Source organism: Hyperolius riggenbachi, chromosome 1 (genome assembly GCF_040937935.1).
Source record: "Hyperolius riggenbachi isolate aHypRig1 chromosome 1, aHypRig1.pri, whole genome shotgun sequence".
In the NCBI taxonomy this organism is placed as follows: Eukaryota; Metazoa; Chordata; class Amphibia; order Anura; family Hyperoliidae; genus Hyperolius; species Hyperolius riggenbachi.
In genome coordinates, this window is record NC_090646.1 from 647240185 (window position 1) to 647266290 (window position 26106).

General features: G+C 46.4%; 1 protein-coding gene across 3 annotated transcripts in view; it reads left to right on the top strand.

Annotated features, from left to right (window-relative positions):
• Positions 1-26106, top strand: part of DYM (dymeclin) — a 467753-nt gene that overhangs the window by 321352 nt on the left and 120295 nt on the right. The window lies entirely within an intron of this gene.

Genomic DNA, 26106 nt, shown 5'->3' on the forward strand with positions numbered 1-26106 from the left:
TATCAGCCATACAGACTACCCTGATGATCTATTAGAGAAAAGGTAAAGGTTTGTTGTGGGAAGGGGGGAATCAGCTACTGATTGGGATGAAGTTCAATGCTTGGATAGAGTTCCTCTTTAAGCTATATTCAGTATTAGTAGTGGTAGTTCCTCTTTAACCACTTTTTCCACCACTATAGTATATCTACGTCCTCTGACTTCATCTAAGCAACAAGGACGTAGATAAACGTCTCGTAGCAGAAGCAGTGCTGTGCAGGATTGGGCTTGCTCCTGTGTAAATCCTCTGGCACTATCTGCTGCAGCACTAATTGGTGAAAGGGAATATATGATCCCTGAGCCAATAAGATTGATTTTTACCATTAAAAAATACTTTTATTTTCTCAGTTCATAGTGAAAAATACACACTGTAGCATTATTTCAGAATCCGATATCTTCACCATAAATTGTGACAGGAATGTAATTTGTTTTGCGGTAAACAGAGATAGCCAAACAAAATTTGTGTTTTTCTCTACAATAGCACATTCTATTTTAAAACTGGAATTGGTAAAACTGAGAAATAACATGTTTTTTCAATTTTTTTTTCTCTTTTTCCTATTAAAATGCATAGAAAACAAAATAGTTTGAGGGAAAAAATGCCATACAATGAAAGCCTAGTTCGTCTTGATAAAACGATCTATATTTAATTTAGGTGTCATAAGTAGGCATAACGTTATTGCTGATTAAATAGGGACATAGCTAAAATGTCAAAACTGCTCTGGTCCATAAGAGGGAAACGAGGTCTGGATGCGAAGTGGTTAACCTATTTTGGGTTCTGGACGTAGAAACTACGTCCAGGAACCATGCGCGCTACCGCGGTCGATCGCGCGTGTGCACGCGCGCTCCCGGCCCGCGGTTCGCTAGCAAGGCAATCAGTGAATGGGGCTATGGTGCCCGATCACTGATTCCTCTCCCCCGCTGAAAAAGCGACAGCTTCTCTCGGAAGCTTTGCCTTTTCTGGCCGTTACCTCCCCATGCGTCGCTTTAAGCGTGTGTTACGCTTAGAGTGACGTCATGTAAACAAACTCATGGCCGCCATCTTGTGGCCAAAAAGTAATACTACAACCAAAAGTAAAAAAAAAATTTAAAATCAACACACATTTACATTTTAAACCTATTGTTTACATCCCACCCTCCCAAAAATACCCAAATAAAAAGTTTAATATAAAAAAAAAAAAATTAGAATAAAAAAAAAAAACATGTAAATATTTACCTAAGAGACTAAACTTTTTAAATATCAATGTAAAGATGAAATATTTCTATATATTTTTTATTTTAAACTTGTAAATAGTGATAGATGCAAAACGGAAAAAATGCACCTTTATTTCCGAATAAAATATTGTCGCCATACATTGTGATAGGGACATAATTTTAACGGTGTAATAACCGGGACATATGGGCAAATACAATACGTGAGTTTTAATTATGGAGGCATGTATTATTTTAAAACTATAATGGCTGAAAACTGAGAAATAATGATTTTTTCCGTTTTTTTCTGATTCTTCCTGTTAAAATGCATTTACAGTAAAGTGGCTCTTAGCAAAATGTACCCCCCAAAGAAATCCTAATTGGTGGCGGAAAAAACAAGATATAGATCAGTTCATTGTGATAAAGTTATGGGCTAATGAATGGGAGGTGAACATTTCTGAAGTGAAAACGACGGAACGCGAATGGGTTAAAAAAAAACCTTTAGAATTGGGATGATAGAATTGACTGAATTGGCAAATACATGGAATGGCCCTGACTTTGTATCAGCATACTTCTCTTGTGGTTGTTAAAGGTGATATTTTTAGAAGTATTTCATGTTCTACCAATTTATATTTTCTTTTTGAAGCCTATTTTTAGTAGAGTGGTATAATTAGTTGTGTTTGTCCAGCCAATCAGAAAGCTGCGGTGCCGCCCCACCCAGTGGCGTGTGTTAGATGTAGCTCTGTGTACTTCCTGCTAGCAGGAACACACTCTGGCCTCATGTCCTGCAGCACATGTAATGTTAACAAGCTAGTTAAGTGCTTCTGCTAAAGATCAAATGACTAAAAACAGAGAGGGGTCAGAGGTCATCCTAATGAGAGGCTTGTCGGGTCATAAAAATGTTCAACTGCCAGCCGAGTTCATGACTGGGACTGCAGGCCGGAAAGCTTGTGTAACCCCAACTAGGTGCTGTGCTGAGAGTAGGGAGAGTCAGAACTACATTTGGTCATTTAGCAGGGCAGGAAAGCTGAATTAGAGACACATATAGTAGAATTCAGTAAGTTTGGTTCAGGATACCCACTTTTATGTTAATTTTCCTGATATTAGCTTTAGAAACCCTTCCTAAGGCTCCTTTCACAGTGGGACGTTACAGGCGCACGTTAGAGCAGCCTGTAACGCAGCCCAACTCACAGTAATGAAAAATCAATGGGCTGTTCACAGTGCCCACGTTGCGTTACAGTGTAACGCTACACGTTGAATGAAAGTGCAGCATGCTGTGCGTTATAGCGGTTTTAGCCGCGTTAGACTGTTTGCACATGCTCAGTAATGTGTTTTTTTTTTTATTTACTCGTGCAGGAGAGGAGGAGGGGAGAGTCCGCTATTGTGGCCAGCCACATGGCTAATTAATATTCACTGCACTGCAGTGTAGTGATGGGAAGTTCGGGCTCTTTTCAATGAATCGATTCATTGAGAAGAGAGCCGGACTTCCCATCACTACTGTTCAGAATCGATTCATTGAAAAGAGACGGATTTCCCATTACTAGGTTCAGTCCTGCAGCTCTGCCTCTGAACCGATTCTGAACAGTAGTGATGGGAAGTCCGGCTCTTTTCAATGAATCGATTCATTGAAAAGGACTTCCCATCACTACTGCAGTGTTTACTTCCTGGAGAGGCCGCTTATTGGCTGGCGGGACCACGTGATGCGGAGTCTTCCGATCACGTGGTCTCCACAGTCATTTTAACGGTGCACCGAGAGCTGCATAATTCGGCTTTATATAGCGTCCACCTTTGCCACCAGCAAGCGTTGGGTTAGGGGACGTTATGCGACCTTAACGTCTAAAGGTAGCCATACACTGGTCGATTTGCCATCAGATTCGACCAACAGATAGATCCCTCTCTGAGCGAATCTGATCAAAGAGGGATCGTATGGCTGCCTTTACTGCAAACAGACTGTGAATCGATTTCAGCCTGAAACCGTTCACAATCTGTGGTGGTGCTGCTGCCGCCGCTCCCCCCCCCCCCCCCCCCCCCAAATCACATACATTACTTGAAGCCTGGTCCCGGGCATCATCTCCACATCGGCTTCCGGCTGGCATCTTCTCCCATCACCTTCCACATCACGACATCCGGCATCCGCGTATAACTTTCTGTCACTCCAGTGATAGCGGAAGTTCAAATAGAGCGCCCTCTATTTGTACTTCCGCTGTCACTGCAGTGACACAGGAAGTTATACGCGGATGCCATGCCGGGAGGTGATGCGGAGAAAATGCTGGGAGCCAGCTTCAGGTAATGTATACCTGTGTCGATCGTACGCCGCTAGCGATGCGCTCCCTACCCGCGGGCGATCGACGGTATTTTCCAGACACAGAGCGATCGACGGGATTGATCTATTTCGGGACGAAATAGATCGAAGTTTAGCGTGAACGATGTAACAGCAAATTCGATCCCAGTGATCGAATCTGCTGTCGATCGGCGGGTAATCGGCTAGTGTATGGCCAGCTTAAGTCTGAAAGAGGCCTAAAGCTATATATTGCTACGAAATACAAGAACATTTGTTAAAGCAGAAGGGACAGCCATACTATCCCAGGGGAAAAAAACACGCAATATATAAGCTGGGCAGCACGGTGGCGTAGTGGTTAGCTCTCTCGCCTTGCAGCGCTGGGTCCCTGGTTCGAATTCCAGCCAGGGCACTATCTGCAAAGAGTTTGTATGTTCTCTCCGTGTCTGTGTGGGTTTCCTCCGGGCACTCCGGTTTCCTCCCACATTCCAAAAACATACGGATAAGTTAATTGGCTCCCCCTAAATTGGCCCTAGACTACAGTACTTACACTACATAATATAGACATATGGCAATGTTAGGGATTAGATTGTGAGCTCCTTTGAGGGACAGTTAGTGACAAAATAAATATATATATATACACTGTACAGCTCTGCGTAATATGTCGGCGCTATATAAATACTAAATAATAATAATAATAATAATAAATACTTTTCCTACTTGCATAACAGATGTATTGTGCTGTCCACGTTTTGATTCCAGTGAATTTTATATAGTAAGCAAAGAGAAAACTATTCCTGGCATTTTTCATTTTGACGTCTTCTGACTGAAGCCAATCCTGATGTCATTTCCTCCCTTCGATTTTATTAAAATCGCAAAATCGCTACATGTACCATTTTCTGAGCGTTTTGGCTCAATGGAAGGTATAGGGAAATCACAAAGCGCTTGAAAAGGCTCTTTGTATAGTGATTTCCCAGCACTTTGCTGAATAAATACATTTATGTTTTCATTTCTGGGTTAAAGAGTTCACTTCCAGACTGACATAAAAAGGATTTTACAATGGGCAAAATCATTTATAAGTGAACCTTGTAAAAGATAAGCAATTTTATTAATTACATTTTCACTTTAGTTCCTCTTTCAAGTGAGATGAAACTTTATTATCTGAAAAAATAATGCAATAATTACTTATTTAGCTTCTCTATCCAGTTGATTTTAGTGTTCACTGTCAGATTTAGAAGAAATGTGATATGATAAAAAGGAAATTAATATGTGTGCTGGTTTCCATCTTTACTGTTTCTCTTTGATGCCCAAAGTGACATCACTTCTGCCTTTTTCTTTCTTTCTTTTTTTTAATCAACCCAACTCAGTGGTAATTATCCCTTACTGTCCCTCCCACACCAAACATCCCCTAGACAACTGACTTACATCACTGCATAAAATCTTCAAAGGGAGGGGAGATTCAGGGTGTCCTAATTTTATCTGATATAGGAAGCTTTTTGTTATTTGAATGTGAGATAAGCTTGTTACTTTAGCTAAAAAAAAGAAAAAAAAAAGTCAGCAATCCTGCTGGCACTGCACAGCTCTTGCAGTTAGGCTAGCTTTCCACTTATGCGTTTTGTTAAAGATTTTTGCGCTTAGAAAATTCACATTAGTTTAATAACAAATAGTGGTGAATGGGGCCATTTCCGTTTAATGTGAAGTTTTATAAGCCTTCATACGCACACAAAAAAAAAAAAATCTGAGGTCCTGCTCCATTTTTTCAAGTATTTTACACGTATCAGCCACGATTCGTGTATAATGGTTTGCAATGCCATCGTTATTTACAAGAAGTTGGCAGCAGTCATGACTAAGCTGTTACTAGGCAGATTAAGTTCACTAGTGCAAATTTTCACGTATGAAAATTCGCATTAAACACTTACAAATTTACATGCAAATTTTCACCAATCAGAAAAATCTTGTACAATTTTTGGGAGGTGAAAATTTAACACTACAGTGGAAACATAGCCTTAGACAAACTCTTGTCGCTTGTGTTCTTGGGTAGCACTTGCGGCAATGGAGAGGGGGCCAGGAGGAAATGGCAAGCCTGCGTATCCAGAGGCTTCCCTCTTTCTTAGTTAACCACTTAAAGAGGAGCTGTCAGCCATACTATCTCAGAAAGTAAAAAACACGCATATATATATATATATATATATATATATATATATATATATATATATATATATATATATATATATATATATATATATATATATATATATATATATATATATTGCTCTACTTACATAATCTGTATTGCACTGTCCACGTATCGATTTTAGTGATTTTTCTACAGTAAAAAAAGAGAAAACCCTTCTTAGCATTCCCCATTTTAAGTATGGCTATTTTGAAGCCCATTCTGATGTCATTTCCTCCCTTATGCTGGGAATACACGTCTCTATTCTGCGCCATTTAGATGGCTCGATAGATAATTTCCAACATGTCCGATCTCCCGCCCGATCGTTTTGCCACTCGATTCCGCATTGAAGACAATGCAAAAAGATGAGGAAAACGAGCGGAAGATAAGAGAATAGCCTGCGGAATCGAGCGGCGAATCGATCGAGCGGCAAAAACGAGCCGTGTATGCCCAGCATTAGTCTCCTCTGCCTGATTTGCCCGCCCTTCACTATAGAAGGTGCATTGTCTCAGCATGAGAAATATTGGCCAATCGGAGAGGAACAGAGGTGTGGGAGGGAAAGAGGCTTCAGCCAATCAGGCTGCATTAGTTAAAGGGAAGGTCCAAGCAAAAAAAAAAAAAATGAGTTTCACTTACCTGGGGCTTCTACCAGCCCCATGCAGCCATCCTGTGCCCTCGTAGTCACTCACTGCTGCTCCAGTCCCCCGCTGGCAGCTTTCTGACCTCGGAGGTCAGGGCCGAATTGCGTACATTTTTACACATTCCCGCTAGTGCAGGAACATTAACGCATACATTTTTACGCGTTAGTGGTGCAACGAGTAAATTTTTGTTCCTGCACTAGCTGGAATGCGTAAAAATGTATGCAATGTGGCCCTGACCTCCGAGGTCAGAAAGCTGCCAGCGGGGGACTGGAGCAGCAGTGAGCGACTACGAGGGCACAGGATGGCTACATGGGGCTGGTAGAAACCCCAGGTAAGTAAAACTCATTTTTTTTTTTTGCTTGGACCTTCCCTTTATTAAGTCTAAGAGGAAGTACAGATGCTAAAAAGGACAACCCAGCATGCCCTGCAACTTCCTTTGTGTGTACCAAATAAAGAGTCCAGTACTCTGGGGATGATCATTTATCAACAAGAAAAGTAATAGTGATTTTAACTTTTGGATTGCCGGGTTAGCATCCTAATTACTTGTTTACCAGATAAAAATAAAAATAGATTTTATGCCCGACAGTTACTCTTTAAGATTTCAGGATGTGAACTTCACATCATAAGTGTCCCTCCTGTGCATTCCAGGCCATGAAATTCACGTCCTGCAGTTAAAAGGCTGGCGAGCGCACCGGACGCCAGCCCCCATCGGTCTCGCGCATGCACGAGAGTGCACTTATTTAACAGTGAATGAGTGCTGCTACATATGCATTGCTGTGCTGTTGCCTAGCAATGTATCTGTACAGCACTGGGGTCCCCAAACTGTGCGCCATAGCGATCAGGTCCAATCGCTACAAACGCACGAGCTGGCGATAATGGTACGCAACATTCCCAACTAGTGACAAAAATGGCATTTAGCATTGTAACTGGGAAAAGACAAGTAACCTATTTTCAGATATTTTAAACTTGGGACTTTTCATGTGAAATTTGTGAAGGGTGAAATATGAAAAAGTATATTTTCTGCACTTAACGTCTATTTTTTCTGTATAAAATGCCTATAAAATTAAATAATTCTTGAAAACAAATATTACTCTAAGAAAGCCTAGATTGTACTGAAAAAAACTGCACGTGTATCACTTTGATTGCATAAGTAATGCAAAAGTTGTTGATGTATCAATAGTGACAGCTGAATCTACAAAATTGTCAGGAATCTTAAGGTGGAAATAAACCCCGGAATGCAAAGTAGTAAAAGAGAACCTGTAATGAGAAAAAGGGTCCCTGGGGGGTACTTACCTTGGGTGGGGGAAGCCTCTGGATCCAATTGAGGCTTCCACAATCCTCCTCTGTGTTATGGTGGTCTCTCTAGGCTACTCCGAACGGCGGCCATGTAAATATTTACCTTCCCCCGCTCCAGCGCAGGCGCAGTAGTGGCTCTCGGCTCGGGATGAGGCGGAGCTAGTTGATCACATTCGGGTCCGCTCTACTGCACAGGCGTAAGTCGGCTGCAGTAGAGCGGACCCGACTGGGATCGGCTATTTCCTCCTCATGAGAGCTGCTACTGCGCCTGCGCTGGACCCGGGGAAGGTAAATATTGCAGGTGCTACAGCCAGCCACAGCCTGACAAATTGTCGGCTGTGGCTTACGAGGGGCACAGCGAGACCACAGTGGGACTGAGGTAGACAGGGAAACCTCAATCTGATCCAGAGGATTCCCTCTCTTGAGGTAAGTACCCCCCCCCCCCCCCCGGGGGCCATTTTTTTCAGTACAGGTTCTCTTTAAGTATCTAATTTTTTTCCTTTAGTTTCGCCTTGGGTACACGTTTAAATAAGTTTTGATTAAAAAAAAATTTTTAATTTGCAAAAGTAGTAGTATGACTTTGAATATGCGTTTCTGGTAAAGGTGACGGTGTATGGCGTCACCCCGGCAGTCTGTATAAGCACAGCCCCTCTCTCTCTTACTTAACCCATTCTCGTTCCGTCATTTTCACTTGAGAAATGTTCACCTCCCATTCATTAGCCTATAACTTTATCACTACTTATCACAATGAACTGATCTATATCTTGTTTTTTCCGCCACCAATTAGGCTTTCTTTGGGGGGTACATTTTGCTAAGAGCCATTTTAACAGGAAGAATCAGAAAAAAACGGAAAAAATTCATTTCTCAGTTTTCAGCCATTATAGTTTTAAAATACATGCCTCCATAATTAAAACTCATGTATTGTATTTGCCCATATGTCCCGGTTATTACACCGTTAAAATTATGTCCCTATCACAATGTATGGCGACAATATTTTATTTGGAAATAAAGGTGCATTTTTTCCGTTTTGCATCTATCACTATTTACAAGTTTAAAATAAAAAAAAATATAGAAATATTTCATCTTTACATTGATATTTAAAAAGTTTAGACCCTTAGGTAAATATGTACTTTTTTTTTTATTGTAATGTTTTTTTTTTTTATATTAAACTTTTTATTTGGGTATTTTTGGGAGGGTGGGATGTAAACAATAGTTTTATAATGTAAATGTGTGTTGAGTTTTATTTTTTTTACTTTTAGTTGTAGTTTTACTTTTTGGCCACAAGATGGCGGCCATGAGTTTTTTTACATGACGTCACTCTAAGCGTAACATACGCTTAGAGAGACGCATGGGGGACGCAACAGCCAGAAAAAGTGAAGCTTCTGAGAGAAGCTGTCCCTTTTTCAGCGGGGGAGAGGAATCAGTGATCGGGCACCATAGCCCAATTCACTGACTGCCTGGCTAACGAACCGCGGGCCGGGAGCGCGCGTGCACGGCCGCAGGAGCGCGCATGGTTCCTGGACGTAGTTTCTACGTCCAGGAACCAAAATAGGTTAAGGGGCCCATACACTGGTTGATTCCAGCCATCGATCGATTCTATCAAATTCCTCATTCGATCAATTTGTGGCCGATTTTGATCGATTTGATCTATCTGACAGGATGGAAAATCTAGGCCAATCGGCTGCTGGCAGAAGATCAATGGCCCATAGAGTTGCATTGGATCTAATGGTCCAATAATCCATTTAGATCAATTTCCAATAGATTTCATTATGAAATCTATTGGAAATCTGTTCCTAGTGTGTGGCACACATCAGATAGATTCCTGTCAGATTGGATTTGACAGGCACCTACCAGAAATCTATCCGATGGTCGAATCTGCGGCAAATCTATAAGTGTATGGCCACCTTTAGCATTACGGCGCACGCATCTTCGGATTCTGAGAAAAGCCACAAACCTGTTGGCCATTTACCGGGACAAACAAAGAAGCCTCCGGCTCGTCCCCCTGAACCTGTCCTCTCGGAGTTGAAAGGGAAGCGCGTTGTGTGTTTAAACTTTACATTCCGAGTTCCCACAGCGAGGCCGCTCACCATCAAAGGCAGCGCTGCGAAGTCTCGTGTTTCACCGCCCTGGGAATACGTCTGTCCCGCGTCTCTCTGCACCGCCACGTCTCTGCGCTGGCTTTCCTCCGCTCTAATTCTCCTGACTGCCCATCTGTTTGTTCTAAATATTTGTTTTCCAGTTTCAGGGGGAGGGGCGGCTGGATGGGTAAAAAAATAAAGTACTTTTTCTGCATCCTGAAACTGACCTGACCATATACTAAGAAAATGAGTCATTGCATAACGCAGAGCTTTGCTTTCCTGTCACTTTTTTGCTCACTGAGTCACATAAAGCGGCCCTGTAGTGAGAGGGATATGGAGGCTGCCATATTTATGAACTTTTAAACAATACTACTCCCCTGGCAGTATTGCTAAACTCTTAAAGGGAACCAGAGACGAACCTATGCTAAAAATGAAAAAAAAAAGATGTTATACATACCTGGGGCTTCCTCCAGCCCCATAAGCCTGGATCGATCCAACGCTGCCGTCCTCCGCTGCCTCTATCACCGGTACCGGGTCCCGTTACTTCCGCCGGATGCGGCCAGTCTTCCGCATGCACAGGGGCTCCCTCCGGCTCTTTACGCATGCGCCTGCACAGTACGGAGGGAGCGCACTGCGCTTGCGTCGACTGGCTGGACTGGCCGAAATGACGGGACCCGGTACCGACGGAGAAAGGCGGCGTGGGAGTGATCCAGGCTGAATGGGGCTGTAGGAAGCCCCAGGTACTGTATAAATGTTATTTTTTTCGTCTCTGGGTCTCTTTAAAGGACAACTGTAACAAGAAAAATGTGAAGGCTGCCATATTTGTTTCCTTTTAAACAATACCAGTTGCCTGGCAGTCCTGCTGATCTGTTTGGCTGCAGTAGTGTCTGAATCACTCACCTGAAACAAGCATACAGCTAATCTGGGCAGATCTGACAATGTCAGAAACACCTGATCTACTGCATGCTTATTCAGGGTCTATGTCTGAAAGTATTAGAGGCAGAGGATCAGCAGGATAACCAGGCAACGGGTATTGTTTAAAGGGATTCTGTGGATAGTTTTCAAAAACAAAAACGGACACTTACCTGGGGCTTCTATAGGCCCCCTGCAGCTGTCATGTGCCATCGCCGTCCTCTACGATCCTCCATTCCCAGCCGCCTGTCACGGTCCAATTATTTGTCTAACTAGACAAATGCAATTGCGCCTGCGTGTCTTCCGGGGGGAGCTTACTGCACAATCGCAGTACGAGAATACTTTGTACAGGCGCAGTTGCATTTGGCTAGTTAGACGAATAATTGGACTGTGACCGGCGGCGGGAAAAGGAGGATCGTAGAGGACGGCGCTGGACATGACAGCTGCAGGGGGCCTAAAGAAGCCCCAGGTAAGTGTCCTTTTTTGTTTTTAGAAACTATCCACAGAACCCCTTTAAATGGAAATAAATATGACAGCCTTCATATCCCTCTCGTTTCAGTTGTCCTTTAAAGAGGAACTCCGACCAAGAATTGAACTTTATGCCAATCAGTAGCTGATACCCCCTTTTACATGACAAATCTATTGCATTTCACAAACAGACCATCAGGGGGCGCTGTATGACTGATATTGTGGTGAAACCCCTCCCACAAGAAGCTCTGTGGACCGTGGTACTCCTGGCAGTTTCCTGTTTGTGAACCTTGTTGCATTGTGGGAAATGGCTGTTTACAGCTGTTTCCAACTGCCAAAACAGCATACAGCAGCTACATCACCTGCCAACAGTAAAAATGTCATCATGTGATAAATGTCAGAATGTAAATCGGGATTTAAAAGATTTTACAATGGGCAAACACTGACTAAATCATTTATACATAATTATTGTAAAAATGAAGCACTTTTTTTATTACATTATTTTCACTGGAGTTCCTCTTTAAGTGTCTGAATTGCACACGTGTCTGTCATTCACGTGTCGGGTATCACGCGGTTTACGGCGACCGCAGCCTAGCATGTTTACGGAGCTTCGAGGAAAAGTATCCCAGGGCCGGACCGAGGCATAGGCTGGAGAGGCTCCAGCCTCAGGGCGCAGTGTAGGAGGGGGCGCACAATTCATTCAGCTGTCATTCCTAATTGTGTATGAAGCAGAAAGAGATAAGAAAAGGGGATACATAGCAGTGACTGCAAGCCAGATAACTAGATATTAACGTGTTGGGGAGGTTGTGGGCCCTGTGGCCCTCTTAGTCTAATAGCAATCCGTGTGTGACAGATGAGGTGGGAGGGATGGAAGGGCGCACTTTGGTGTCTCAGCCTTGGGTGCTGGAGGACCTTGTCCCTGCTCTGAAGTATCCTGTTCTGAGCTGTAGTTTTAGTTTGTGTATTTCATTGCATTGTGTACTGCGTTTGCTATTCCTCTTTACCCATGAGTCAGTGCAGCCATGTGATGGTGCCCTCTCTGGCTGTGAGTGTGTTGGATGTAATACCTGTACAGGGCTGTGATGAGTGTGGAAGGTGTAACATTGGGAGAACTGGTGTACTTTCCCTTTTCTATCCTGACATTAGGAGGCGGCACCCTCTCCCTTCTGAAGTCTCTTTGTTCAGAGAGGTGTCCTGGGGGCAGATCAGTGGATGGCCTCGCTGTCACTATGACAGTCTAATGAGGGCTCACAGGTTGGTGGGGGATGTACAGAAGTGATGTCATTCCAAACCACAGCTCTGCTGCACTATAAGCCTCAGCATGCCCCACCGACCAAACAATGCATCGCGCTCACATTTCCACCGCAGGCAGAGACTGACACAAACTGCTGCCATTCAGTCTGCCTAAAAGAGGAACACCTGTGAAAATAATGTAATAAAATAGTGCTTAATTTTTTCAATAATTATGTATAAATAATTTAGTGAGTCTTTCCCCATTGTAAATGCTTTCCTCTCCCTGATTTACATTCTGACATTTATCACATGGTGACATTTTTACTGCTGGCAGGTGATGCCAGTGGAAGGAGATGCTGCTTGCTTTTTTGGCAGTTGGACCCAGCTGTAAACAGTTATTTCCCACAATGCAATGAGGTTCACAGACAGGAAACTGCCAGGACCATGGTCCTGACCTCACACTGTGGGAGGGGTTTCACCACAATATCAGCCATACAGACTACCCTGATGATCAGTTTGTGAAAAGGAAAAGATTTCTCATGGGAAAGGGGTTATCAGCTACTGATTGGGATGAAGTTCAATTCTTGGTCACGGTTTCTCTTTAAGGCCCGTTTCCACTATGTGCAAAGTTGTTCTTTCTCGGGGGGCACACAATTTTGCGCAGCGGTTATTGGGTGGCTGGATAGTGTAATGGTGAAGGGCTCTGCCTCTGACACAGGAGACCAGGGTTCGAATCTCGGCTCTGCCTGCTCAGTAAGCCTGCACCTATTCAGCAGGAGACCTTAGGCAAGTCTCCCTAACACTGCTACTTCCTATAGAGCGCGTCTTAGTGGCTGCAGCTCTGGTGCTTTGGGTCCGCCAGGAGAAAAGCGCGATATAAGTGTTTGTCTTTTGTCTTTGTCTTTCCATTAGATGTGAAATTCGCATCCAGCAGTCAGTGGCGGCTCCAGCTTCAGATTTTTGGGGGGGCTCAAAGGGGGCACAAGGGCTGGCAGGCCGGGCTTGGGTGGGGGGGGGGGTTATTGCGCCGCGGCGAAAAATTGGGCGTGGTCATGATGTCATGTGGGCGGGGCTAACTGTAATGAAGTTGTACCAGCTAACGTAGTTACATGGAAAAAAAAATGAAGTAAACGCACATAATGACAGGTAGCCTTTCACCAGTAAATGCACATAAGAATCAGCTTTTCAGCAGTTAATGCACGTAATGACAGACAGCGTTTCCCCATTAAATGCACATAAGAGACAGCTTTTCACCAGTTAATTCACATAATGACAGACTGCGTTTCCACAGTAAATGCACATTAGGGACAACTTTTCACCAGTTCATGCACATAATGACAGACAGCATTTCCCCAGTAAATGCACATAAGAGACAGCTTTTCACCAGTTAATGCACATAATGACAGACTGCGTTTCCGCAGTAAATGCACATAAGGGACAACTTTTCACCAGTTCATGCACATAATGACAAACAGCATTTCCCCAGTAAATGCACATAATGAGAGAACGTTTCACCAGTAAATGCACGTAATGAGATAGCGTTTCACCACTAAATGCACATAAGAGACAGCGTTTCACCAGTTAATGCACATACTGACAGTGTTTCCCTAGTAAATGCATGTAATGAGAGACAGCCTTTCACCAGTAAATGCACATAATGAGACAGCGTTTCACCAGTAAATGCACATAAGAGGCAGTGGTGGGCTGGGCTGGAGGCCCCAGGCTCAGGCCTGGCTGGTGGTGGGCTGGGGGCAGCTCAGGTCTGCCTGGTGGTGGGCTGGGGGCCCCAGGGGGGCAGCTCAGGTCTGCCTGGTGGTGGGCTGGCGGCCCAAGGGGGGCAGCTCAGGTCTGCCTGGTGGTGGACTGGGCTGGAGGCCTCAGGCTCAGGTCTGGCTTATGGTGGTGGGTTGGGGGCCCCAGGGCAGCTCAGGTCTACCTGGTGGTGGGCTGGAGGCCCCAGGCTCAGGTCTGGCTTATAGTGGTGGGTTGGGGGCCCCAGGGCAGCTCAGGTCTGTCTGGTGGTGGGCTGGAGGCCCCAAGCTCAGGCCTGGCTGGTGGTGGTGGTCTGGGGGCAGCTCAGGTCTGCCTGGTGGTGGGCTGGAGGCCTCAGGCCTGGCTGGTGGCGGTGGGCTGGGAGCCCCCGGTGGGCAACTCAGGCCTGGCTGGTTGTGGGCTGGAGGCCCCAGGGGCGCAGCTCAGGTCTGCCTGGTGGTGTACTGGGCTGGAGGCCCGGGGGCAGCTCAGGTCTGCCTGGTGGTGGGCTGGAGGCCTCAGGCCTGGCTGGTGGCGGTGGGCTGGGAGCCCCAGGTGGGCAACTCAGGCCTGGCTGGTTGTGGGCTGGAGGCCCCAGGGGCGCAGCTCAGGTCTGCCTGGTGGTGAGCTGGGCTGGAGGCCCGGTGGCAGCTCAGGTCTGGCTGGTGGTGGGCTGGAGGCGCCTGGCTGGTGGTGGTGGGCTGGGGACCCCAGGGGGGGCAGCTCAGGCCTGGCTGGTGGTGGGCTGAGGGCCCCAGGGGCGGGAGCTCTGGTCTGCCTGGTGGTGGGCTGGGCTGGAGGCGCCTGGCTGGTGATGGTGGGCTGGGGGCCCCAAGCTCAGGCCTGGCTGGTGGTGGTGGTCTGGGGGCAGCTCAGGTCTGCCTGGTGGTGGGCTGGAGGCCTCAGGCCTGGCTGGTGGCGGTGGGCTGGGAGCCCCCGGTGGGCAACTCAGGCCTGGCTGGTTGTGGGCTGGAGGCCCCAGGGGCGCAGCTCAGGTCTGCCTGATGGTGTACTGGGCTGGAGGCCCGGGGGCAGCTCAGGTCTGCCTGGTGGTGGGCTGGAGGCCTCAGGCCTGGCTGGTGGCGGTGGGCTGGGAGCCCCAGGTGGGCAACTCAGGCCTGGCTGGTTGTGGGCTGGAGGCCCCAGGGGCGCAGCTCAGGTCTGCCTGGTGGTGAGCTGGGCTGGAGGCCCGGGGGCAGCTCAGGTCTGCCTGGTGGTGGACTGGGCTGGAGGCCCCAGGCTCAGGCCTGGCTGGTGGTGGGCTGGGGGCCCCAGGGGGGCAGCTCAGGTCGTCCTGGTGGTGGGCTGAGCTGGAGGCGCCTGGCTGGTGATGGTGGGATGGAGGCCCCAGGCTCAGGTCTGGCTTGTGGTGGTGGGTTGGGGGGGGGAGGGCAGCTCAGGTCTGGCTGGTGGTGGGCTGGAGACGCCTGGCTGGTGGTGGTGGGCTGGGGACCCCAGGGGGGGCAGCTCAGGCCTGGCTGGTGGTGGGCTGAGGGCCCCAGGGGGGGAGCTCAGGTCGTCCTGGTGGTGGGCTGGGCTGGAGGCGCCTGGCGGGTGATGGTGGGCTGGAGGCCCCAGGCTCAGGTCTGGCTTGTGGTGGGTTGGGGGCCTCAGGGGGGGCAGCTCAGGTCTGGCTGGTGGTGGGCTGGAGGCGCCTGGCTGGTGGTGGTGGGCTGGGGACCCCAGGGGGGGCAGCTCAGGCCTGGCTGGTGGTGGGCTGAGGGCCCCAGGGGGGGGAGCTCTGGTCTGCCTGGTGGTGGGCTGGGCTGGAGGCGCCTGGCTGGTGATGGTGGGCTGGGGGCCCCAGGGGGGGCAGCTCAGGTCTGGCTGGTGGTAGTGGGCTGGGGGCCCCAGGCTCACATCAGCATCACATATAAAAAAATAATTCAAGTTGGCTTGGCTGCCCACCCCACAGTAACCCACCTTGATTCCTCCTCCTGAGCTGTCAATGGAGGTCCTCCTGCGTCTCCGTGAGTGAGTCACTAGTAGTGAGTGACAGTCTGGTGGCTGGAATGAGTCCCCGGCGCCGTCGGAGTGAATAGCAGCAAGCCTCTCTGCTCTGCCTCTGAAGCTGGGCGGGTGGACGGGCAGGCCAGGCCAGGCAACACGCTGCACACTGCTGCGTGTCACATGACGGACGTCGTCACGTGACACAAATGAGCCACGAACGTTCCCTTGCCCGTGCGTGGCGCCTCTGTATACAGATAGACTATAATTACCCGGGCAGGGGCGGGGTTCCTTCTGACAGCCAGGCCAGCCCTCTTCCTTCCTTCTTCTGAACCGCGAGAACTGACTTGCGGCGGCCGCAGCCCGCGGGGTGGCTTTAGGGGGGGGCTGGCTAGTTGACAGCTGGGGCTGAAGCCAGGGTAAGCCCCAGTGTAGCGCCGCCACTGCCAGCAGTGTTAGTATTTTTCAGATGCCACATGCATTTTCACATTCGCGTTTTTGGATGAGTTATCAATGTCAATGGGACTTCCTTTCCTGGATTTCCTTGTTGAAAAATGGAAATAAAAGAAACTGTGAATGCACAGGCAAATTCGCATTAAAACATGCATATTTGCCCATATGAATTTTGCATCCAAAAAATTACATGCAAATCACAAGCTTCTAGTGGAAACAGAACCCTTACTTTATTTTGTTTCACAAGCAAACTGATTATTATTATTATTTAGTATTTATATAGTGCCAACATCTTCCACAGCGCTGTACGGAGTATATAGTCTTGTGACTAACTGTCCCTCAGAGGGGTTCACAATCTAATCCCTACCATAGTCGTATGTCTATGTATGTATCATGTAGTGTATCATAGTCTAGGGCAGTGATCTGCAAACTTGGCTTTCCAGAACTGCAAGTCCCACAATGCATTGTGGAAGTCTGACAGCCACAGTCAGGATTCATAAAGGCAAATGCATTGTGGGACTTGTAGTTCCTTAACAGCTGGAGAGCCAAGTTTGCAGATCACAGGTCTAGAGCCAATGTAGGGGGAAGCCAATTAACTTATCTGTATGTTTTTTGGATGGTGGATGAAACTGGAGAGCCCGGGAGGAACATACAAACTCCCTGCAGACAGTGCCCTGGCTGGGATTTGCACCAGGGACCCAGCGCTTCAAGGCGAGAGAGCTTACCACTACACCACTTTGCACCTCATAATAATTTATATTATTTTTTATCAAAACTGCATTTTACAGATAGAGGGCTAAAGCAAGCCCTAGAAAAGTTGATCATGGCCGATATGCCAAGCCAATAGACTATCCAGCAGTGGCTGGATGGTGTAATGGTTAAGGGCTCTGCCTCTGACATGGGAGACCAGGGTTCAAATCTCGGCTCTTCCTGTTCAGTAAGCCAGCAGCACCTATTCAGTAGGAGACCTTGGACAAGTCTCCCTAACACTGCTACTGCCTATAGAGCACGTCTTAGTGGCTGCAGCTCTGGGGCTTTGAGTACGCCAGGAGAAAAGCGCGATATAAGTGTTTGTCTTTGTCTGTTCAGTTGCACGCTTCTGTTTGTCTCTATATTGCTTAGATTATTTCGGTGTGTTTATTTCATTCATACGAGAATAGAAAATGCCATCAGTGGGACGGTCCAGACAGTTGTTAGAAATAAGTAAGAAGGTCCTATAGCAAGGTGGCTGTTTCTGCAGTGTCATGGCAACAATACTGTAGACAGAGTGCAGAGTACCATCGTCATGGCTGCAAAAGAGTGCGATTCCAGCGTACACACAGGGCCCCTTTCCAATAGTGCGGTGTGATTCAGTTGCGGAAACCGCGAAAACGAATTTGCATGTGGATGCAAATTCGTATGCGTTTGTATGCGAATTTTAACATGAAAACACGTTAAAATTTGCATCTGTTTGTGAGTATGCGAAATTAACCATGTCAGTGCCTGTGTGCTTTTACATTGATTTTAAGCGGAAACGTATGCGAATTCTCATGGAATATTCGCATAACGAATACGTATGCGTTTTCCTATTGATTACATTACAGGCGAATCGCACACTAGCCTCTGCCATGCAGATTTTTTTCTGCATAGTCCACTGCACAGAATTTCTGACAAGTAGAAACAGGCCCATTGATTTATATTGGTTATGTGAATCTGCATGCAAATTCGCTCTAGTGGAAACGGGCCCTCAGGTTTGTAAAATTGTAACTTACTACAAATTGGAAGGGAAAACTGGCTTTTTTAAAAGTCTATACATACATATTTCATTATTTTTTACACCTCTTCCCACTGCTCTGCATCACTGCAGTGGGCTAGCCCCTCCCCCCCTTGTATATTGAATGACAGAGAAGGGGCCTCTGTGGAGGGGTGGGGCATCATGCAGTGTGGGAGGGATCCTCCAAAGTTAGTTGGTGTGGTCACATGATCCTTGTGGGTGTAAAACCTCAGAGAAGGGGAGTGTGGAGGTTCTGGAGGGTACATAGTGAGATAGTTGTGTGGGGAGGTGCTTATAGTTCTGGAGGGTACATAGTGAGATAGTTGTGTGGGGAGGTGCTAATAGTTCTGGAGGGTACATAGTGAGATAGTTGTGTGGGGAGGTGCTAATACAAAAAATAAATCACCTACTTTAAATAACGTTGTTCAGCACCCATCTACGTGTATGGCATTTTTATATTGATCAAGTCATTTCTATATAAAGCAGGGGTGTCAACCTCAAATACAAAGTGGGCTGAAATTGTACACTGGGACCAAGTCGCAGGCCATCCTCAATGTCTACTGGCCACCTTCCTCCCTTATAAAGTTCTCTGGTGTCTAGTGGCCCCCACCCTCCACTATACAGTTCCCTAGTGTTTAGTGCTTTCCCCTTCCCTCCCCATATGGCTTCCCTGGTGGTCTAGAATGGGCCATGCATAATGCAAAGTGGGGAAACCACTTGAGGGCCAAATTTAATGGCTCTGGGGTCCAAATGTGGCCCGCGAGCCAGAGTTTGACATGTATGATTTAAAGGAACTGAAGCGAGAGGTATGTGGAGGCTGCCATGTGTATTTCCTTTTAAGAAATACCAGTTGCCGCCAGCGATATTTACCTGGCCGAGATCCCGCGATGGCCAAGACTTCCGCCATAGCTTCAGGCGTTGCCGTGGCGACGATCGGACATGACGTCATGCACAGTTCCGATCGCCGCCATAGGGACCCCTGAAGGCTATGGAGAGGCTGCGCGGGCTCCGGGGGGGTTCAAGCCAAAACAGCGGCAATCGGGAGGATCAGAGCGGACCGGCGGCGATCGGAGGGGTGATGTAGGTAGCCAAGTGATAACAGCTAGTTACATCAGGCATAACATCACAGAAAATGACAATTACAATAAAAACTCTTATGGAGTCAATATGCAGCATAAACAGGTCAATGCATTACATACAATCAGCACACTTGTTACAGACAATACATCAATAAAGCTAATCAGCACCCAGCATGAAAGCGACATCAGCCATAGAGCTAGAAAGACATGCAATGTCAATACAAAGACTCCATAATGTGGATATACCCTGCATAGCCTCCATATTCTTCTCACTTCAGACGTCCTTTAAGTTCAGGGAGTAGTGATCAGTTTACTAATTTCTACCCTTAGGTCTGGATCAGGAGAAATCTGTCTGCCTAGAAGGCTTCTGGGAAACTGGAACTCTGATAAAAGCCATAGAAATATTTAGAGCATTTTTGTACAGAAAAGTGAAAGGCTATCTATGTCAGACTGGAACAGCTATCCCTAAATAAGGGGAATGCTTTGGCACCATTTATCATCAACATTTTACAAAGCTGTTTTAAAGTGGACCTGAACTCTTGCACCGGGCAGAAGGGGAAAAAAAGAGAAATGCACCTTGTATGTATTTAGAGAGTTTGGCCTGTTTAATTCCACGTCATCTGTGACTAATCACCACTGTAACTTGATCTCTTAGCTGTGTCAGCTCAGACATCACTGCCACAGCTGAGCGGCTAATTTTTAAACACCGGATGTGAACCCTATGTCTGCTTCCATGAAAGCAGGAAGTGGACACTGCACAATTATTGCATGATTTGTATCAGCTGTAATAAAGAAATGTTTTTCTTTAAAGGTTATTAAGCTGTTGCTTATCTTTTACAGCAGAGAGGAAGTTCTGAGTTCAGGTCCGCTGTAAAAGCTGTACATGTCTATGTCCAAGAAGTAAATTACCATAATCTGCATAATGAATTTTAATTAACAAGGCAGTTGGCTGGCCTAAGTGCGTTATTTGTACATATAAATGTCTGCGTATTTCCTTTACAGCATTAGCAGCACGCTATGTTTGGAAGACGGTTTGCAGTACATAGGGGGTTTCTTGTTTGTAAAATCTATGCATAGTTCTACAACATTCCACTAGGGGGCAGGAATGCTCCCTGCAGGCACATTACTGCAGACCTTACTTCAGCCTGGACATTGTCTGTGAAATCAGAGTGCATTCTCTCTGTACAATCCCATCAAAGGCACAATAGTTGCTCTATTATAGGAGTTCTTTGAGCTTTACAATAGAATGTTGGGAGTTACAGATCTAGGAAGCTCTGGAGAGAATGTGACCGCAATAATCCAGCAGGATGAGAATGCGGGTGTTTATAACCTGGATAACCAATAGCATTACGTGCTGCTGTCATACAGTCTTCACATACATTACCTTTACACTTCCAAAGCAGACTGAGGGGTTTGTGAACGGAATGGCTGCACAGGAGTTTTGGAAGTTGGTCATTTTAACCCTTTAGCAGCCAATTTGTTTAGAAGCTTGCAAGTGCCCCAGGCCAATTTATTTTTAGCATATTTTTTTATTTCTTATTTGCTACATTTCCCTGCTTCTAATTAGTACTGCTGTGATTTTGTATTTATGGCCACTGGGGGGCAGTGTGAGACAATAACAGAGGACTTCTTTCAGTTTCTATATTTTCTGCTAGTAAAGAGAGATCAAAGCATTCCAAGAATTTACAGCACAAGAAGTTCTGCCGACCTGAGGTCAAAAGCAAATGAGATAACGCTATTGAAGCTGCTAATGGTTTAAATATGACGGCAGGGTGGAGTAGTGCATAGCACTCTCGCTCTGCAACGCTGGGATCCTGGTTCGAACCTAGGCACTAAAGCTAATTACACACCGAAAGATAGAATCGTGTGAGACGGCCGATGTGCAATTGTTCGGCCATCAAGTGTAGAAGATCTTCAGTAATTTGATGTAATGACAGCAGAAGACTGCAACTGACATTTCAAATAGTCAGTCACCGATGGGACCGTTCAGTGATGCAGGATGTAGTGGAAAATGCAACAGACTGTGTGGACACATCATTTAAAAAAATGTAATATCGCTTTACACACTGCTGACTATGAACGATTATCTGCCGAAGAGATCAGACACGTCGGTTGTATAAAAATGCCGGGGACCAGCATCGTCATCACATCGTCTGTGATTTCAATTTTTAAACGAGATCTGAATGATGAGTCGTTCAGTGTTCGTTTATAACATATTTTTTTTCCCTGTATGTATAAGGCTTTACTGTACAGAGTTTGCATTATTATTATTATTATTTAGTATTTATATAGCTCCAACATCTTTCGCAGCGCTGTACAGAGTATATTGTTTTGTCTTTTACTGTAATTGTCCCTCAGAGGGGCTCACAATCTAATCCCTACCATAGTCTTTTGTCTATATAGTGCATGTATCGTAGTCTAGGGCCAATTTAGGGAAAAGCCAATTAACTTATCTGTATGTTTTTGGGATGTGGGAGGAAATCTGAGTGCCCAGAGGAAACCCACACAGACAATGGGAGAACATACAAACACCTTGCAGATGTTGACCAGTTTCCTCCCACATCCCTAAATCAAGCAGGTTAATTGGGCCACCCTTCTGCACGCACGCACGCACGCACGCACGCACGCACGCACGCACGCACGCACGCACGCACACACACACACACACGCACACACACACACACACACACATTGCTTTCACAGCGGTATATGGGTGGAAGGAGCATGTCTGGCCTTCCAATCAGCCTCCCTCCTTTTCCTGCCTATGGAGGGGGGTGTGGACATCAGACAGGGCGGTTTCAGGACCGCCATATCCTGGGATAGTGTTAAGGTCCCCATTAATGGTACAATCTCCCAAACGATCAACCGGCTGGTCTGATCTATGATCGATTGGAAACGATAGTTCGAGCTCACAAATGGGGACCAAAGATAAAATACAGCACGCTCCGATCAGTAGGATTGTCTTGGAAAACGGGTAGATGGACCAATCCGTTGTTTGGGAGATTGTATCATTAATGGGGACCTTAGGGAAGAGAGAGGCAGCCTCATGGAAGGTGGGGTCACATGACTGCCATAATGGGTATCTAATGGTTTTGGAGGTTGAAGCATTTAAAAAAGAATTCTGAAATTGTGCTTTATAAACAGAATATATGCACACTGGGATTAACATAGCATACATCCTATGCAATACATTTCCTGTTGCTTCCTCCTACTGTGTCTGTGTGTTGTGGCCGGCGCTTGCGCGGCATGCAGACAGACTCCAGAGAGCAGAGGACGGGTGTGTGTTTGTGGGCACACGTCGTCACCGTGCACACGTGGAAGCGTGTCCATGCGCAGCCGTGCGTGCGTTGCTGGGGGGGAGGTTGCAGCAGAGGCCTAGCGCCTGTTTTTAAACGTGCGGTCCGTTTATCAAATATATATTCTTTTTTTAAGCTGCTTTCCAAGAGGTACGGCTGACATCAGAACTGCTTTGTCTTGTAACAGTGCGATTGATTTGTGCCAGCAGGAAGCTCTGTGGCGTCACGGTATTCTTTGTGAATGGTTCGCTCCGCCATACTGGGAGCTGAGAGAAAAATGTAGCGGGGATGTTGTGTCCTGCATCACAATTGGTCTGGCCAAACGCAAAGAGCAACTTCTCCGGCCTGTCTCTGCTGCCCTTCCTGTTTGCCTTGAGCCGAGGGCTCAGACGTTGGCTTTGATAGATGACAGGATGGCACAGGGCTGCCATGAAGCAGCACAATGGCAGCACTTCTGCAAAGCGTACAAAAGCCGCTCAGTACCTGCAGCGCTCCGGCTCCCGACCACTTGAAAGCAGACTATTTTAAGCCTGTGCTCAGAGACTCTGCTCTCATCTATTCACCTCTCTCTCTCTCTGCCTCTTCAGCCACGCCGCCATACAAGAGGCTTCATCACTTCAAAGGCCGGAGATGCCTGAAAGTGGTTTCCACTCATTTCTAAAAAGTTAAAAAGGAAAAAAAATAGGTATAGGATACCGCAAAGTTATTTTAAAAGGAAACCTGAATATGGAGGCTGCTATTGATGACTTCCTTTTTAAAGTGGACCTGAACTTTTTTACAGGACAGAAGGAAAACCTTGAGAAATGCACCCTGTATGTATTTAGAGAGTTTAGCCTGTCAAATCCCACCTCATCTGTGACTAACCCCAAGTTGTAATTTGATCCCTCCGCTGTGTCAGCTGACTGTCATTGCAGAGAGGCTAATTTGAAAGCACAGGATGTTAACAATATGTCTGCTTCCATGAAAGCAGGAAGTAGGCACACTGCAGATTTATTGCAGGATTTGCATCAGCTGTAACAAATAAATGTTTTACTTTAAAGGTTATTATGCTGTTGCTTATCTTTTAGAGCGGAGAGGAAGTTCTGAGTTCAGGTCCGCTTTAAATAAACTAAAATGCTGCTTGCCCTGTGTGCTTATACTAAAAGTGGGATTCAATTCTGTGTATGATAAATTAAAAAGCACAAAAAACATTATTTTGCACCCTCAGCAACAGAGAGGATTCTCATTGGTTCATGGTTGACCAATAAAAATTCTCACTGTTGCTTAGGAAATTTGGTCTCTCGTAATCCAATGGAAAGCCCTAGACCCGGATTTACCTCACAGGAGCCTATAGGCACAGATGTCCTGACACCTTAGACTCCGCCCCACATGAACCTACTAACACCTGCTGAACTGAACCGCAAGTGTGCTGGCTGTCCCAGCTATCACTTCTACCTTACTTTCCTTGCCTGTCATAGTATTAGGTACCAGAAGTACCCTAAATATATAGTAGCTAGAGGTGCCCCATTAGTATTGGGTAACTAGAGGTATCCTCAGTATTAAGTAGGTAGACTGAAGGGAGATCTCTCCTGTGGAATGCCAAGAGCCAGGTGAGTAACCCCTTATTTACACACTGCTCTGGATGCTGTATAGGGAATGAGGGAGGGAGGCGATCGGGATGGGGAGTGAGCAGCCACCTTTCCATCATCAGGCGCCTGTAGGCACGCGCCTCCAGTGCCTTATGGTAAATCCAGCCCTTGAAAGCCCCATGCTGCTGCCAGTCTCCAGTCTGTGAGCTTCGAGCGAAGGAGTCGGCAGCGGCGGACCGGGGGCCGCATGAGTATCGGTGATGCAAAACGGACAGTGTTGATGTGCAATAGACCGCAACACATTCATCTGTGCAAGTGGGAATCAATCCTGTCTCTGCAGATTACCAACGCAAGGGCAGCACGGTGGAGTAGTGGTTACCGCTCTCGCCTTGCAGCGCTGGGTCCCTGGTTCGATTCCTAGCCGGGGCACTAACTGCATGGAGTTTGTATGTTCTCCCCGGGTCTGTGTGGGTTCCTCCAATCACTCCGGTCTCTTCTCACATCTCAAGAACATACAGATAAGTTAATTACCCCTAAATTGGCCCCCGACTATGATACATATGACTATGGCAGGGATTAGATCGTGAGCCCCTCTGAGGGACAGCTAAGTGGCAAGACAACATATACTTTGTACAGTGCTGTGGAAGATTGTTGGTGCTATATAAATACTAATAATAAAAATGAATAGCAAGGATGGCAAGGTGAAAAGTTTGGACACACAAAATAAAACCTGGTCTGGAAGACGGGTGAAAGAGGTCTTCTGTATCATCTTACAACAACCATCCTAAACAGGGGAGGGGACTTCCGACACCATTTGTCATCAACAGGGACTACTGTTTTATCATGTTTTCCTAGACATTTTGGAGACAGCACACGCCTTCAGCCAGGCACTTAAACAATTAACATCTGCATAATAGCATCAATTAGCCAGACTGTAGGCTGGAGTCAACGGAATACTTATATTTATAAGATGCCTAGGAAGTGGAATATATTTTTAAGTTTCCTTAGTCAGTCTATATAAGTGACTGCTACTCAACTGGCACAAAATGTATTATGTCTGCTACGCACGATGCAGTTTCCCATCAGATAGACGGGTCAAATAGATCATTTCCAACAGGTTCGATCTGACTTCCTATCGTTTTTCTGAATTATTTTGTATAGAAGTGATTGGCAAATTCGATCAGAAAAACAATCGGAAATCAGATCGGACCTGTCGGAGATGATCTATTAGCCCCGTCTATCTGATGGAAAATTGCATAGTGTGTAACAGACAATATCAGACCCGGATTTACATCATAGGAGCCTATAGGCACAGATGTCCTGGCACCCTAAACTTTCCCCTCCAGAAACCCCAGCTGAACCGCACCGCAAGTGTGCTGGCTGTCCCAGCTGTCCCTTCTACTTTACCAGTCACAGGTAGCTACAGGTGTCTCTTAGTATTAGGTAGCCAGCTAGTTGTGCCTCAACTGAAGGGAGAGCTTGTCAGTGGAATGCTGAGAGCTAGGCGACTAAACTGCTCAGGACTCGGCATAGGGAAGGAGGGAGATGCTAGGAGAGGGGAATTAGCCACCCCTCCATCATCAGGCGCCTGTAGGCGCGTGCCTACAGTGCCTAATGGTAAATCTGGCCCTGGGCATTATAGTAGCCTTCTGTGTGCCTTTGCTTATTGTACCTGCCAAGTCCTGTTACCAGGAATACCTTGAAGGCGATATGACCATGGGCTAAGCAAGCAGCATTATTGCAAAATGTAGGGTTTCTGCGGAGGAATTCCACAGGAACCAAGCATCTTGGGTTGACCTAAAACCACAAGGAGAGAATAGGGGACTAAAATAGACCAGGAGCCATATCAATCCCTGCTATGCACTGATGAGGACCAAAAGTCTGAAACAGGCTGTCTGCTGTGGGGTTGGTGTGGCTGTGTAATATTTAAAGCTATAGTCTTGCTAAACACTGGC